Below are 18626 nucleotides of genomic sequence, written 5' to 3' on the forward strand. Positions count from 1 at the left end.
AAATTGTGTTGATGACGTCATGAAATATTTGTTTCCAGGACCTGTATTTTTCCATATTTAAAAAGAACATATTTTACTCAATAAGGCAAGCGAGTTAAATTTGAAAACATCTTCGATACACCAGATATTAAAAGTTAATGGTTACCACGATTTTAAAATACATAACTTGTAATATTTATCTGAAATCCTAGAAAGAAGATTGAGTTTCTTTGCACAAATCGCGGTAGCTTCTGAAATCATATTCTTTGGATGGATGAAAACCGTTTTGTAAGTAATGGTTTACCAAATAAAAAAAATTACCATTGTTGGTCCATTGAGAATCCATACTTTGTTCATCCTATACAAAATCAAGGACATTTTGGTGTGAATGTGTGGTGTGGTGTCATTGGATGTCATCCGATAGGACCATACTTTTATGAAGGCGTGTTGAATAGTATAGAATACTTGCGTTTCTTGCAAGAAGAACTCCCAATATTTCTCGAAAACATTCCTTTGCAGTTGCGAAAGAGTTTGTGGTTTCAGTACGATGGAGCCCCACCCCATAAAGCCTTTATTGTGCAGGATTATTTAAATACTGTTTTCGAGGAATAATGGATTGGAATGAATAGACCCATAAAATGGCCCGGAAAATCTCCCCATGCGTATTCTTAAGAATAAAGTCTATAAAAGTCTATTGGTGTAGTAATGTTACAAGTTACTTATCTCGTTCTTACATTGCATATTATATTTATTTGTAATTGATAGTTGTTCTGGCCATTGGTTTGTGTTAAATAGCATTGTCTTTATTTTTTTTCAAGTAATGAGCACGTATGTAATAGCTTTGCATACAGAAACAAGTTTTCAGTGTTACTTATGCACTTCTTCTACTCGATGTAAATTTAAAAACAGGTATATATTGAAAACAAATTTTATTATTTTCATTCTTTCTGCAAAAATCTATGTGAAAGGTGCCTATTGGCATTATTTTTTGCCACCCTCTATTGCAATAAAACCCGAGTAGACATAGAGATTTTTCTTTGTTAAAAAATATCAAGGATAAATTTTACACATTCTTTTATTAGATCTTCGTTTCTTTCCGCACAATGCTTTATGTTACGTTGTTTCAACTTTCTCTTTTCCTTTCTTCCTCGGGAAGTGGGCGTCGGCTGAAAGATAAAATTCTAGGGGAGAACGTCTCGTAAAATTGGTAATAACTTTACGCAAGCATCTCGTTTTGCTGATAGGAAAATTTGAGTTTCCTTACAAAGGGCCGTATATCAGCCAGCTCCCATTTTCTTTCTTGTCAGGGTGCTCATACATAATGTTATTGTTTGTTTTGTTATAGGGCATTATTTTGCTGTCACTTGGTATTCGATTTGGTAATCCCAGAGGAAACATGTTTTTAGGTTATGACAAAAAAATTGTTCAATTTTTTATTTTGCAAGAAAATATTGTCAAATATTCGTACAGAAAATGGACAAACTTTTGAAATAAATCACTTCTGGGATCAGCTCTAGGTTCGCAGTTGACACGTAAAAATAGAAAATAAAAAATTACAACTACAGGGTGTCTTAATGAAGACTTCCGCCGCCATTTTCTCTGTCGTGGAAATCATATTTTAGTTTTGTAAATATGGTTTGGTAAACCTGCGAAATAGATTCAATTTAGTTGTTACTACTAACACTGGCACATAGATGATGTTGTGGAGATAGAAGACGTGGAAGATAGTGCACATGGAATATGTTCACTTTTAAACAATTTTTATAGTACACACTTTTTCTGAAAACTTAATAGATTAAATTAATGCCTTTAATAAAATCAAATACTGATTGGAAGTAATACATTTTTTGAAATAAATACAATGACAATTTACATACCACGTTACAACTTTTTACATGTATCTTTTTTATTGTAAGAGATACAAAAATGGTTAGATAAACAAATATGTGCAAAATTTTATGCCGATCACAGATTTATTTTTTAATTTTGAAAATTCCTAATAGTTCCGAAAATATTCGAAGGAAACCGATTTTATGCTATTTCTTCTTTTAGTCGTATTTCACTTGATCCAGAGAATTTAGGAACAAAAATGTGTAGCCGGATATAAAATAATCTAAGAAATCGATATTTGCTGTCAATTTTAACATATCTCTAAAAATGTATATGCCGAGCGATAGTTAACTTTTGTTTTTGTTGTGGCTATTTTCAATTTTTGCCTCATTAGAAGAAAAGGGAAATTATCTTTATAACGACGTATACCTAATTGATTTCATAAATAAATATCCAAGATATTGCGTATACATATAATTATAGTTTTAATAAAAAAGTGTGAAACATTTGATTTTTTTAAATACATTTTAATAGATTAATTTTATTTACATAACAATATAAATAGCAACAAACAACATAGATAAAGCAAAACAAAATTAAATGGTATATTTAAATTTTATCGGAAATGTTCCAAGTGCGTACCTACTAAGTAAGTGCGTGAGTGGTCCAGTTACTTGGCCACCGAGAAGTCCTGATTTTACCATCCTGGACTTTTTCTTTTAAGGTTGTGTTGAAAATCAGCTATACACAAGGCGATCCGATAATGAGGAAGAACTGAGAATAAATTTATGATCGAGTGTAGAAGTATAAATAGTAGTGGTATGCACAACGAACATTTGTGATAAAATTTTGTATTGTTTTATCTATGTTGTTTTGTTCGTTGCTCTTGTTATTATTATAAAATGTTGCTGTGTTATAAAGTATTGAATATAAGAAATATTAAATTAATTAATAAAAAAAGTTCAAATGTTTTACATGGCTACTTGACTTTTTTTATTAAAATTATAATTATATTCAATATCTTGGTTTTTTATTTATGAAAACCCAATAAATTATACATCGTTATAAAGAGAATTTCCTTTTTCTGCTAATGAGGCAAAAATTCAATATGGCGCGGCGTCTATAACAAAAACAAATATTAACTACCGGTCGGCACACATTTTTAATATCGACAGCAAAAATCAATTCCTCACATCATTGTGAGATGTGAGCTTTTATTGGGACACCTTGTATCATCCGCTCTGTAAATATATTTTAAATTGTGCTCCTTACCTATTGATAAGGAATTTATTATTTGATCTAACCTCGTATATCAAATTAAAACAGCTGTAACTTCCGTTACAGTAATATTTAAATTATCAAAATCGATAAGAACGATAAACATTATTTATCCCTCGCTTAACAAGCGCTCTAAAGTTAAAAAAAATGATATTCATAACTCTACCTTCATTCTTAATAAGAATTCAGAATTTCCCTCCATTCTGATTTACATTTGAGTAATATATTTATTAATTTCAATTCACGTGTGGAATGTGACAGGTGTTTTAGATATGAAAAAGGGGTGTTATTAAAACGTGAATAAATGCACAACATGTTTTAGCAACCCCGTGCCCCGTATTTGTACAACCTACGAATTGAATTGCAAATTTGTAGAACTTTCAGAATATTTATTTATGCTTATTAGAAGTAAATATTTTAGTATGTGATTAGTAGACATAGTGCGGCGTGAAGTTCAACAGGACCGTAGTTAGACTACGAATGAAAATATTAATACGTCTACAGAAAATAAGTCGCAACATAGTACTATTACCAAAGAGCAAGGCTAAGTTGAGGATAAAATACCTATAGGTATAAATTTAAATGACACTACTTAGCCGATAAACCTTAGTATTGAGACAAGGCTTCCGTGGCATAAGAAGGAGTTACGTGCGTTTCTATGTTTTCTTTAGTGAAACGGCGACGTTTATCACTTAATATTAACTTGTATAGGGAAAATGACCGTTCAATGTCTACTGTTGACAACGGACACTATGAGAAATTGTTGAGGCATGAACTATATATTAATATATTTGTTGGTAACTCCTGATATGTACCAGATAAAACTTTATATGTTTTCAAAAATGGTGTATCCTGATTTTTTTTCCAACACGCTTTGAATTTTTTCTTTTATCATACCATGCCAATAATATATATTTTTGTACATCATCCATTATATCAAATTGTTCATTTAAGGATAGTCCATGTGATTCCACTTTACGGAATGACGGAACTTGGGGTTCTCTAGTTTGTTTAACGGAATATTGCTTCAAAGAAAGGCGTCTGTAAGTTCACAGAAAAATGTCATTTGTCTTGTCACTTTAGTTTTGTAACAAGAATGTATAATGCGTTCACAAACAGTACAAAACAGGTCATTTCCTTTAATACGTATGTCCCTGTAACCTTTGGGATCACTGTCAAACCACATTTGAAGTAAGTCCCGTCTATTTCTTTTCTTTTTTGGCATTTTACTTCACTTTTCCCTCCAACGAATAGTTGTTAATGTAAATTAAGTCGAATACAATTTATAGTAGCCGTAAAAAAGGTATCGACGCGACACCAACTACAACAAGAGTCCGTAAATAACTGAACAGTTCAAAACGCGAGTCACCGACCCTCACGCCGGCTCTGTTAAACTCTGAACATGCACTAAGCCTAGTGCTTAGTATGTGATTTGAATTTAACCCGGTTGGAAGCAATATTTCTTATCTTGTCATATAACAAATAGCTATTTACAAAAATTAAGATGAGGAAAACCAAAAGTACAAGATCACAATCACTAAATTATGTCTTTCACTCTCCAGTTAATATAACTTTTTTTTCTATTCATAAAGATCTGTAAGCATTTTATCCATTCTTAGTGAATATAAAAGTAATATATTTTCCCTTTTATGTCCATTTTTTAATACAAAAATGTAAAAGACAGTTGAAACCGCATACGAAAAAATTGGAGGAATTTATTCACATCTTAGACAACCTTATTAATATTTATTTTTCCTTAGTCATTAGATTCGCTCCGTACTATATTTAAATTTTTCTCAGATATTGGAAATATCTGGAAAAGACAACTTTCAGAAGCTCACATTCAGATAATTTTTTCGTTTGTTTTTAACCGTTGAATATACTGGGGTAAAATATTGCAGGCTAATTTCAGGACACCGGCTAATTTCAGGACACCCCCCCTATACAATCTAAAATCGTATCTACGTACTGCATCAACTGTTATTTTACGGGTTTGGATGCAAATTTTATCTCGCACTTGCTCTATCCACTCTAATACTCGTACAGTGTACCACGAATGAAAGCGGACCAGATCAATACCAACCTCGCTGGTGCTTCCGCTGATTTAATTGGCCTACTATAAACGTGAGATAACGATTTTCGCGGTATATTTAGCTCTGAAATCGAGCAAAGGTAACTGGGGCTAAAATTAACATACTGGGGTGGCCAGTTTGGAAATAAAAAAGGACGTTTTAAATTTAAAACAAACGAACAAATTTGGTGTTATTTTAGGTTCAATAAAACTAAAGGGTAAATGACATGGTGGCATGAGAAATCTACAGGATGCCTTTAAGGATGCCCAATTATAGGACATTACGGAAATAATTCCTATCAGTAAAATTAAAATAGTTTGTGTGTTTAACTGTTAAACACACATGATCTAGAATGAAGTAAGTACATTAATCCAAAGGAATAAGCAAAAATACATATTTACTTGTAAGAGAAGAAACATACACAACAAAAGTATTGTCAAATGAGTAAGAAAGAAAATAAAAAGCGTAGTTAATTTTTTTTGTTTTTAACTATGTGTTTAATATTTTTTATTATAAAACTTATAAGTGCAGATCATGGGCAATTTTTAACACCATTAGTGTCTCCTGAATTAGAATATATACAGGGCTGCTTAAATTACGAATAGGTTGTATGTTTTCGTGGCTTTTCAGATTATGATCAGAAATTGAATGTAACTTGCACCGTTCCTGAAATAATCTGAAAAGATTGAAAATTATTCTCTTTCTATTGAAAGTAGAGCAATGAAATTCAGTAAAAGAGTCGGTGTGAGTGAAAGCAATAAAGCAATAACAAGCATTGAGTGAAATTATTGAGTACATTTTAACTCAATATTGGGCATTTTGATCATTTTACTCATTTGTGATTATATTTAAACTAAAACTGAGTACTTTCACTCAAATTTAGGTACTCCTTAAATAAATTCTTCGTATTTGGTGCACTTGTACCTCATTACTGAGTGAATTTAAATGTATATTAATGGCTGGCGGGTCTCACTTCTCAGCGGGCTCCGCGAAGTGAATTAATTTCAACACTGTATAACCTAATTAATCATTTATGAGTATGTAATTTATTTTTGCACTTAATATATAGTTAATTGAAAAGTCTGAGTAAAAAATGACTCAATAATAGTTAAATATAAATCATAGTAGAGAAAAAGACAATTCTAAATTGGTTTTATATACTCAAAATAGACTCAAAAGTCGCTCAATCTATAGTTAGTAGTAACTCGGATTTGTGTAAAACTCACTCATTTTCGATGCAATAGATTCACTCACAATCAGTTGTACTCGTACTAATAGAGTGAAAATTTCACTCAATCGGGTGTGGACAGAAATTGATACATTACTGAGTATAATTGAGTGAAATTTGAATGAAATTTTTTTACAGTGTAGTCAGTGTATAGTGTATACAAAAAACTATATTATCTTCTATGTATTGAAAGTTGAAACACCTTCCAGGCCTCCTAGATCCTTATGTTTTCATAACCAACATTTGATTTTCTTTATGGACGCCATATTAGATTTTTGTGCCTTCAGATGACGCATTAAATGTCGAATTCAACGATGTGTCAATAGATTTTATTAAAGGCCAGTAAATTTTACGAATACTTTACAAGAATACTTTATTGTCACAAATTGATTGTAAATTTTAAAAACATTTAAAATTATTTAAAAAACCAGTGGCGTACGATTTTTTTAAAAAGGACCCCTGCTCCCCCAATAACTACGCCACTGGAGTGTATTTTGGAATAAGTTAAATTTTATCACTAAATATTTTTTTGCCAGTGAAGAAAATCATATAAATATTTGAAACTTTTAACGCCCTGTATCTTCGTACGGAAGCATCCTATCAAACATTTTTGTAGGGCATATGTTGATTATTTTCATCGGTAGAATACGCCATTAAAGTTTGGCAAAACTTATCCTTAACACCCTGTATAGTAACGGTTTATGAAATTACCGGTTTTCGATACTGTATAATTCATTGAGCCAACCATCAGAGTTTAATCTACTGGATGTTAACAAAGATGTTGATGTCAAGACCATATAAAAAGGTTTCTAACAAAGATATAGCTAATAATCAATGATAAATACATCTATTTTTATCTTCGGTGATTTGATTATGCTAAAACATCAGAATAACGCTAAAAATCTCTTCAAGATCGATAAATCTTTCTGGGCTGACAAATTTTACGAGTTTTTTAATAACTTCTGGCTCCTCGGTCGTGATCATTTGGCTAAAGAAATATAAAAACTTATTTTGAGCCTCGTAGAATAAAGAAAAGTTGTATAGCGGGGATAATCCTATCCGATTCTATTATCCAAATGGATTTTATGCAAAGTTAGGGTAATTTGTGAAGTTATATAGCCTAATTTAACTGTAAAGAAATATCATCAAAAGTTCGCCCCTACGCGACGCCCTGTAATGCAAAAATGCTCACTAGATGAATATTTAATGACATAATGGACATTTGTTTTTGTTGATGAACTGAGGACGAAAAGTGGATGATTTGTATAGGGTATTTTATGTTCCATATAACTATAACTGAATACTATAAATAAACATAAAGATTTTATGCTGATTATGCGGATTATCAGCCCAATAATGAACATTAAAGGTAAAAATCTTCATCTAAAATCTCATGTAAAAGAATTCTCATTTGTAACCAGAATTTTATCGATTTGCTTTTAAAAATTACTTACATACATTTTGATTGTGTGGAAAATCTGCTACTATGACTTATGATTTCTGCTACATATTCTCTGAAACTATGACCTCTATGGCCCGACCAGTCATGACAAGATCGCTATGACCCATCCACTTACGGCAAGATCGCGATGACCCAAACAGTCTAGGCAAGGTTGCTATGATCCGGTCAGTAAAGGCAAGATCGCTTTGAGGCGGCTCACTGAGTTATAGTGACATTGTCTTGACTGGTCGGGTCATAGAGGTCATAGTTTCAGAGAATATGTCGATATAATTCATAGCGATCTTGCCTTAATTTAATAGGGCTGCAAACATTGTGTTCCTATTTCGTAATTTGATTTGACCTTCAGAGAACCTTCAAGCTTGTCCTCTAGGTCATGGTCAAGGTCATCATCGCATAATCTCGTCAAACTATAAAACTTTCAAACAGAATTTTTCGTCGTAGGTGCTTACCTCAAATTCAGAACATTATTTGACCTGTTAGACTTTGATCCATAACATAAAAACATATCTGAACGTCAAATTTTCCGCTATGTCCATATTTCAACGGAAATATATTCTAACAACGGTCAGAAATATATTTATCATATCTAATTCTAGTTGACTCTCAAATGATCTTTGGGTCAAAGTCAAGGTCACCAGCGAATGTCCCTCTTTTTATATAAAAAGTTTTTCTTGAAAGTGCTTCACCTAAGCGGATTTTGCAATGCGTTATTTAAAATTGAACATCGTGTATACATCACAGAACACATATGAATGCGATCGTAAAAACCCTTTTTGGTTTAGTGCGAAGTGTTCAACGTAGTTTTCTCGATAACGCGACCCAAGCTCATTCGATCGCTCCCAGGCAGCGAACTTTTCACATCTGACCTTAAAACATAGTACAACCAGCTCTGCGAATATGAATTAATTGAAATGTAACATCATTGATCCATACATTAGATACATTAAGGTGAATAGGCCAGTCAAATTGTCGGAAATACTTCGTTTTTTGCCAAAATTTAGATCAGTTGACAAAGTTGAAAAAAAATAGGAAAAATTCCGTAGAATTGAGTGAACTACTTCATCTCAGCTGATTGTTAGGGCTTCATTTTCGAAATGGCGACCAAAGTTCGCAAAACAGTCTTTTTCATTTAAAAAACAGTTAAAAAAAATGTATTAGACAAAAGTTATAGAACTTTTTAGAACAAAAATTTTGAGCCTAGCCTATGTCAATTGATAAACAAATGTACTAGTTATTGCAAAAAAGCGGCTAAAAATCGCATTTTTTTAAAAACTTTTATATACGAAAAAAATTTTTTTTACCAAACTTTCAGAATACGTAGGCCTTGGCAAGTAGAGTAAGTGCATTTTGAAATTTAATCGGAAATTGCCCTTTGAAAACTGACATTTTTCATATAACGTGGAATTCTAGGAAATTTCTAGAAAAAACCTCGATATTCGTTAGATTGGCATAAATTTATTCTTAAATGGTTTCTAAACAGTTAGAATTTTCCATTGTTAGTATGGATTAAGCTAGATAAGGGCAAATGTCGCTCTGAAACAAAAAGAAAGCAGTTAACTTGATAAAATTGTAAATTTTTAAAAGTCAAAAATGAAATGAAGTTATAAACTAAACTGAAATAAGTTATAAACAGGAATAAAATCAGATAATATCGGTATAAATAACTTGTAGATTTTAGAGTTTAAGGGAAAAACCTAGAAGAATATTTCCAAAGGTAGTTGTCAAAAGCCAAATAAATAAATTTAAGTACAAGAGGAAAGTAGACTGTTAACAGTACACCGAGAAGACAAGTTGGTCGTCTCGTTGCCAGTACTGGGAGGATTATAAGACGAACCAAGATACCGAGCGACCCCAAAGAAGATTGGAAGGAAACAATTAAAAGGTCTAAACTATCTAGAGGTTTGCAACAGCAAGTTGGTTAAGATTTAATATTTCGTCGTGAAAAATGAAAAAAAATGTGACGTTTAGTTTGTAGATGCAATTGGTTGCATGTTATTTTACACATAGGAGTTTTTTTACGTTCGACTAGGATTTGTAATAATTAATTTAGGCTTTTAGCCAGAGGATAGGGATAGTAGGATTTTATAAACTTTAAATAACATTATAAATATACAGATCGTTTTGCAAATTATCAAAAAAAAGTTATAAAAAAGAATAATAATAATTTAAAATGAATTAGAAAAGAGAAAGTTTAATTCAACACTAATCTATAGTTTTGTTTGTAGGAGAACACGCTTCTGAGAAAATCTGAGAGATATTACGCAAAAAAATAAGACAAGAAATTATTTTTTATTAACACCATTTCATAAATAACATCCTATATATCTAGCTGGACTTGGACGCAGTAATAGAAGAAAAAAGGCATTATTCTTTTTAGGTTTCTAGCTTTCGAAACTTTGTTGCTTCATCAAGAAAATAATTAAGTAACTTGTGAAATAAAATTTGAATGAAGCACTTACTAATTGAGAATTAAATTAAGTTAATATGGGTAGCGTCATTACGTAAGCCATAAATTATAGTTTTAATTGTTAAAACTTAAAATCAATATCAATAAGGACAACTTTAAAAATTAACATTCTAAAAATTTATTTGTTGAAGGTAATGCTAGCAATTAAAAAAAGTTTTATACGTCACTGTTTCCTATTATTGTTAAAACGTTGATTTAATAAAAATGTATAGATGATACTGAATTGATCCATAACGATTAACACATCTCTAAAAATTGACGTTTTTAAGATTCAGAAGAAAAAACAAAAACCTCAATATTTAGAGGAACTTTTTTTGTTTATAATATATAATCCACCACTATAATTTCGTCAAGTCTTTTAGTTTCACCCCCGATTAACAAAAAAAAAAATTGATAAAAATTAACACAATAATGATACCTTACTTTTGTGTAAAATAAAATAAGGAAGCAAGAACTGCTAGATATATCTCCTTCCACTACATTTTCGTGAAATTGTCATATCAAAGATACGATGCTCCCAATTTGAAAAAGGCGCTCGTAAAATTGTTCATGGAAATAAGGACAAGTGTGTGCACTTTCACAATTGCGCCATTATATTATGTTTTGTTTACGTTTATTTTGCCGATGCAATTTTGTTTAACGCGTTGAGGGGTGAGTCCAGACAGATTTCCTTGGGTTAGGACACTGACTTGGATATATCCAAATACTGGGGACAACAGTTCAACTTGTCTTTGTTTCTTATATACAGGGTGTCTCGCATTTAACCATCTAAATTGAGGAACCTATAAGTAAAAATAGTGTCACTATTTTTGTTGTATAAATTTGTTTTCGAAATAAAATAATGAAATAAACCTTTGCCCCAAAATAATCAGTCAAGGGTTATTTGTTTTTAACGAAAATAGCTTGCTTGCCTAACCAAAAATCTCACCCGAAAGAAACAGGCAAATACAAAATTCACTTCACTATGTATCTTCCATTTCAAGAAGTTGTTCGCGTTTCGAAAATCCATCTGTTTTCGTCTTCTACACTGACTTTTCGTTTTTAATTATTTTTGGCAGCTTAAATTTGTTCGTTTTTGCCTATTTCCATACTTATTTCATTATTTAGTATTTCTAGCCAACAAGGGTCCAAGTTCACAGAAAAATTTGAAACACATCTTTCACCCTTTAATGAAATAATCGCGGTTTCATTTAATTTTCTTTTAACATTATTATTTTTCTTCTCGAAAATCTTAACCGAACCCCATTGAATTATTTTTATCTTAAATTCTTGTTTTTTAATGCAGTCTTTGTTGATCTACTCTAATATTTACAGATCGAGAAGTATCTCCAGCATAATGCTTATTGCACTCAGAAGGCATAAATGCAAGTTTTTGAACTTTGAAGATCATTTTTGAGCGCGTCATTGACAAAAAGTCCGTAAAGTATTAGTTGTCTGAAAACTATTTAATGTTAAATTTGATAGCCCATTTCTGCATTAGCGTGGTTAAAATTTGGGACAACCAGTTGGTATACAGGGTGATTCACAAATGGTGAACAAAAATGAAACTCGTATTCTTTGGTGAATTTTCCTCTAAAGTTTTTATCTAGGATGCTTGGTTAAAAAGATACATACAATGAAATAGTACGCCACTATTTTACGATAACAATCATGATATTTTCGAATTCGTCTTTTAATTTTCTATAAATTACCACTCTTTTATGTTTTTCGAAAAAAGCCTGATTTTCGAGTAAAACTTAAAAAACCAACTGAAATCACTTTTACTTAAATGACATGATAAGCACTAATCATTCGGTTATTTATTAGAGTAAAGAAATTAATAACATTAGTCTTCATTTTAATGATTTTATTTGAGTAAATAAATGCTCGAAAATACATACTATTTCCACGAAAACAGGCGCAACATCTTTTTAGTAACGAAAATGTAATTTTCGTTGCTTGAATCCGATGAAAAGCATTATGTATTCTTTTTTCTAACTGCTCAGGTGTATTAATTTGTTCACTGTACACCAGCCGTTTAACAACACCCCACAAAAAGAAATCCAGTTTGTTGAGGTCCGGTGTTTTCAGAATTTTTTCGAAAAAATAAAAGAGTAGTAATTTGTAGAAAAATAAAAGACGAAGCATGTAAATTTTAGGAAAAACACTCAGATTTTGGACAATGTTTACATAAATAGGTACATGTACCCAATTTATTTATTTCATTATTTATTTATTATTTCATTTACTAGTTTTTAAATTGTTTAAAAAAATTTAAAATATTTTTTGAAATTTAACACCCTGTATCTTTTTAACGAAGCGTCCTAGATAAAAACTTTATACGAAAGACTCCCCTTAAAATTCACCAAAGAATACGAAGTTTCATTTTTAGTCACCATTTGTGAATAACTGTATATTTACAATGTAGTTTGTAATGTATGTAAAAAGTACTTAAATTTGTTTTTACAGTTTAATAGTAGGATTTTTGTGATTTAATGAAAAATAATAAATATTCTGAATTTAAAACCTTGCAACCAAAATGAAAACAATTTTTTAATCTTCTTGTGTACTATACATTCCGTAAAAGTATGTAGTTCTGTTTTAGAAATACTCTGCATATCAATTATACCAAACCGAGGTGTGCAGCGATCAAGTTAAAATTACTAGCAAAATATAAAATGTGTATTATTTCGAAATATTTTTATTTTCTAATATATGGTGAAGTTGCCGGTTTAAATTTTTATTCATTTTATGAGGATTTGGGGACTGTTTTTTCGAAAATGGTGGATGCTGCTGCCAAACCGACTTCAAATTCGTGTTTCGCAGATGCGAAAACATACACAAGGTATGATAAAAAGAATACAATTTTTAAGTGTGTCTGTGTAGTCGAAATTATAAAAACTTATTGAGAAGTGCTGAAATAGAGGTGAATAGTTGTGGTCGTAGCCTTGTTTACACTATTTTTTAGTAAAGAACAAAATTGCTAGTTCTATTTTAGTTTCCATTACAAAAATATATCTTTTAATGTTTAAATTAAAAAAAAATATTAGTGAACAGTTTAATTGGTCATTTATTTTTTATATTTTTTACTGTGTTTTATTTTTTAGAAAAGAGGCTTTTGTACATTAATTAGTGCGAATAAACATATTAGAATGGTCCATCAATTCTTTAACAATGTACCTAATGACGGACTGTATATTTTTATGCACAGTGATTTCTGTAAGCAGTGTAAGCAGAGCTAGCCGAGTTGTCAATGGAGACAGCGGTCCAAAAATGTTTCATCTTATTATTGTGGTAAGTAAAGTAAAAGAGTATTAATAATAATAAATGTCTTTATTTAAAAGTATTTGGTTGATAGTCTATGGTTACTCTACTTAACCTTAATGAGATTAAAAAAAAATTGTACATATAAACTGTTTGTAAAAAATATTACTGTCAATCGAGTTTTTGCAGCTTGACTATTGCCTCTTCAAGTATTTTAATATAGGCATTCTTGACGCTCATAATAAATTAAGATAATAATAATAATTCATGCGGTTTTTTATTTATTAGGATCTGTTCTGTCGAATCAAAATGAGATATTCCCATTAAACAAACATTCTCTGTAGTGAAAAATCCTTTTAACCTTTCCCAGCTCTATTATCATTTTTTGAGATGTTTACTGGTTGCTCATAAATATGTATTGCTTCCGAACCCGAATAATTACGCCAAATCAATCGAATTACTGCCAGTTCGCGTGGGCAGAAGTTGCGAATCCCTGCGGATCGGAAATCCTCCCTTTTCCGTAGGCGTTTTCATTTGCGTATATTTCCTGTCGGTCCCTTGAATAAATGAATACATCCATATCGTCTTGGAAGTGAATCGAATCGATTGAAAAAAACCCCAGCGACAATCAGCAGAATAAACAATCGCTATATTTTTATGAAATATATTTACCTATCTTTCAATTTTTCATTCTTTGTGAGCAAATAATAGGGTCCTCTTACGCTCCTATTTTTAGGCGCATCTATTTCAAGATACAGGGTGTCGAAATTAAAATCATAATTTTTTTTTAACTCATAAATCCGTCGTTTTTTAAATACGAGGAATCAGTGCAAATTTTACTTAGAATTGTATCTCATATCGGAACACTTTGTATGCAATTTTAGTTAGCGCAGGAAAAGGGGTTGTAGTGGCCACATATCCCCCCCCCCCCACTTTTTGCGTTTGCTTCTTTAATTGTTTTCACTTTTATAAAATTTTGTTTTAGCACCTGGTTTTTAAAATATTTTAAATTCTTTGGACATATCACTGTAATATTTAGGTATTATATTGCTCTAAAAAAATAGATGTATATTGAAATATCAAATTTTGCAAGAATTTTGGTTAAATGATTTCTTAATTTACTTAAAAGAATAATTTAAAACTGAAATCAGGTATTCACAGACAGATGAGAGACAAGAGTTTTTTTAAGTAACGATATTGTAGGAAACAACTACTATAGATCTCAATGCTTGCGTAGCACCTACAGATTAGTAGTTGTAGTGTGTTTTCTAGGTTATGTCTCACCCATACTCAAAACATGTCTTTAGATATACATCCAAATAGCTAAATCGTTCGTCGGTCATCTCACCTGTGGTATACTAATGAGAAACAACACTTTTGTTATCGTTTCTATAAGTTTAATGTTGATATTAGATATCATTTTCATACCTAAATTTCTGGATTCGAAAAACATTGTTTGATTTCATATGATATTTTAGAAAATATTATTTGAATTTGTTTGTACTATCTTATCATTCAGAATAGATTGTCGCTTAAGAGAAATTGAGAAGTTCACCATCAACGAATGGATCAATATCGCAATAAAAAATCTTATACCTCAAATGATAATTAAACAAGAGAGAAAGAAACGCTTGGTCTAAAGAACAATCACTTAAACAATAGACCTAACCTAAAAAAAAATAGCTGGGGGGCAAAACTCTCTTTTCGGTTCGTTTTATTTTTTTACACAAAAAAAGTGTCGACCTAGAAAAATCAAAGCAAAGATTCAATTGAATATGTTGAGGTATTAATAAAAACCTTTTTTAAATAGCAATTTTGTCGCCCATTATTGAAATAAATAATGATTAACGAATTTCTTTATTTTTATCCAAAAAGGTTAACAATTTGATCTGATTTTTGTTAACACCCTGTGATGATAGAATAAAAGTTTCAAGCGAAGCAGTATTGTGGCTTTAAATACCAATATCGTAGAAGATAACAGAGGTGTAAAAATGTTTCCGCAGGACACCTAGAGCGCCATCTACATACCAACAGCCCTAACATTTTCACGCATTACGCTAGGTCCTGGCAATAATTCTTGGGAAGCTCCATCGACCAGGCAAAGCCAACCCTGACCTCGACCCACTCGCGGGTCAAAACTTGTGCCGAATTCGGCCACTTTGCTACTTACGTCAGCGGAAAGGGAGCATCCAGTTGAGCCTATATATAAACCCTTATTGCTCTTTTTCCGCCGGATTTGAGGTATGTATTTATGGATGTGGAGATAAACGATCGATGGTGGAGCCAATTTAATTTTCTACAGTTCTGATTTGGCAAATATTGATAAATTAATCTACAGAGTGGCGCAATGGGTAAGGATGACCGTGAAAAAAAGCAACGATAAAGAAATCACGGCTTTTGAAAATGTACTTTTTTATATTAAATATGCCTATTTTTTCATAGCGTGGTCGATGTGAAAGAATCATTTTTTCTTAGTCGAAAGTATGGATAATTTTACTAAAATGTTGTAATTGCTCCACGGGCATTCTAATTTTGGTAAAAAAATCTTTATAACGAGCGTTTAAATAAAAATGTGGTCGAAGTTGGCTCTGACACATTGGACGTAGGGAGTAGCTTATAGCGACCAACTTAACCTCATTTCTCAACGAGCTGTATAGCTCAGTTTCAATAACGTTATTGACTATATAACTTTATTTTAAAGAATAATCGTGATAACAATAACAAACAATTAAAGGAGCTGCGGAAAGTGTCCTCCTCCTTGTTATAACAATAAATTAAAGCAGCTGCTGAAAGTGTCCCCCTCCTTGTTCCAAGCACTTTTCACACCTGTTCCTCAAAGAATTAAAGACATTTTCTAAGATGCTCGGGGTATTGTTAATTTCACGAATCTTGTCTATAAGTCGAGCCAGCAGATGGTTTAAATCAGGAATAGGCAGTTCAAAAATAGTGTTTTTAAGGTAAGGCCACAAAAAGAAATCACACGGCGTAATATCACATGACCTCGGTGGAAATTCATGTTCAGCATTGAGACTTATTAGTCGATTTTGGAAAACTTCCCTCAACATATTCATCGTCTCACCTGCCGTATGTGCCCTTGCGCCATCTTGTTGAAAGTAAAAGTTTGTAATTTCGTTTTCTTCCAGCTGGTTAACAAAAGGAGCGATAATTTCTTCTCTTCTACCTTTGCGCAGTAAGAGTACCATTAAAAAAATAGGTCCATAAATCCTCCTTCAATTGAGAGCACACCAAACTCCAATTTTTTGAGCGTTTGGGCCCTCGACAAAAAAGTTATCTGGTTTTTCAGAAGACCACATTCTCATATTCTGTGAGTTTACGTAACCACTTAAATGAAACCAGGCTTCATCAGAAAAAAAGGTGATATTATGAAGTTCACCGTAGTTGTTTAAAAACCATTCTCAAAATACAGCCCGTCGCGGAAAATCAACTTCATGAAGTTCTTGCTGACAAGTTAAACGATAGGAGAACAAACGCAAATCTTTTTTTAACACTGTGTGGCAGGTACCGACTGATACTCCCACCATTTGTGATAAAACACGTACAGAAGTTCTTGGCGCATTTTCTATTATTTGTTGGACATTTTCTTTTAATTCTCCAGTCCGCTTTTTAGGTCCTTCTTTTCTTGATACACTGCCCGTTTCACGAAAAACATTAACACAACGCTGAACTGCACTTTGAAAAATTTTGTACTCAACAACGCCGGGAAATTGATTTTAAAATTCTATGAAACATTCCTCAATAGAATACTTCCATATTCCATCAATCTTGCGTCCATTTCTAAAGTAGGACTCTATGATAAACTTTTTTAACGACAATATTCAAATTGATATCGGCGATATAGCGCTTTGACAGATGACGTTTAAGTTCATTTGCTATACGCTACGCCCTACGTCCAAATTTTCAGAACCAACTTGACCACGTTTTTATGTGAACGCTCGTTAGTATAATAAAACAACATTCCAAATTTCATTAAAATCTGTTAAATCACAAAATAATTTTTTGAAACAAATTTTGAAAAAATTTTTTCGAATTTTCAAAATTTTGCACAGCCTTCAATAAATGATTTAGATACTTGAAAAGTTTTTCACATAGAAAAGACCACTCAACTATTCAAATGGTTTTTGAGAAATTGAAATCGTTTGATTAGGACGGTCACATCCTCAAAATAGATTCGCTCTGATCTATTAATAATTATTAAATCACTAAAACATGTTTTATAGATACCTAAAAATATTAAGAGAGAGAGAAAAAAAGAATTTAATGATATGTAATGAATGTGAAAATAACTAAAAAATAATAAATACTTTGTTATATAATAGAAATTTTGAGTTCAATTGAACAAAATATTATATAGGGCGTCCCAGAAATAAATGCCACTATTTTAACCATGTTTTAATTCCACAAAATTTTTATATAATATTTTTTTTTCGAAGAATCACAGTCAAATCGGTTTTGTTAAGGATTTTATACCAATCAAGATGACGCTAACGAGCTGACTATGAATTAAATAAATGAGAAACGTATGAGAACGTTTTATGAAATTAATCAATTTTAACTTATCTTTAAATTTTTTGCAAAACTAAATACTGAATATAAGCACTAGTTTCCATTTCATTAGTTGACTTAAGGTTTTTGACTTATGTATCAGGCAACAAAATTTAACAATTTTAAGAATTACGTTTTCTTAAAAACCAAGAGTTTTTCGAAAAGAAAAATGAAAGGTGTTGTTCCATTTAATGAGTTAAAATTTTGTGTAGAAAAAACAGCATTTCCATTCGGGGATTTGTTCACAAAAAAATTGCAAAACATTCTTTCAAATAATATTATTCCAAAACATTTTATTTCAAGACTAATCTTTTTTCAATTTACCTCATGATACGAAATAATTTTCTACAATATTTTCCCAACGTGTAAACTCACCATACGTCATTAAAATAGATGAAAATAAAAATAAAATTAAATATCTCTGACTTTTAATCTGTATACATATAAAGAGGGATCGAGCTAATTTTATTGTAATTCATTCTCGTTGATTTAAAAAATTACGAT

The sequence above is a fragment of the Anoplophora glabripennis genome, unplaced genomic scaffold, assembly GCF_000390285.2.
Source record: "Anoplophora glabripennis isolate ALB-LARVAE unplaced genomic scaffold, Agla_2.0 scaffold542, whole genome shotgun sequence".
Classification (NCBI taxonomy): Eukaryota; Metazoa; Arthropoda; class Insecta; order Coleoptera; family Cerambycidae; genus Anoplophora; species Anoplophora glabripennis.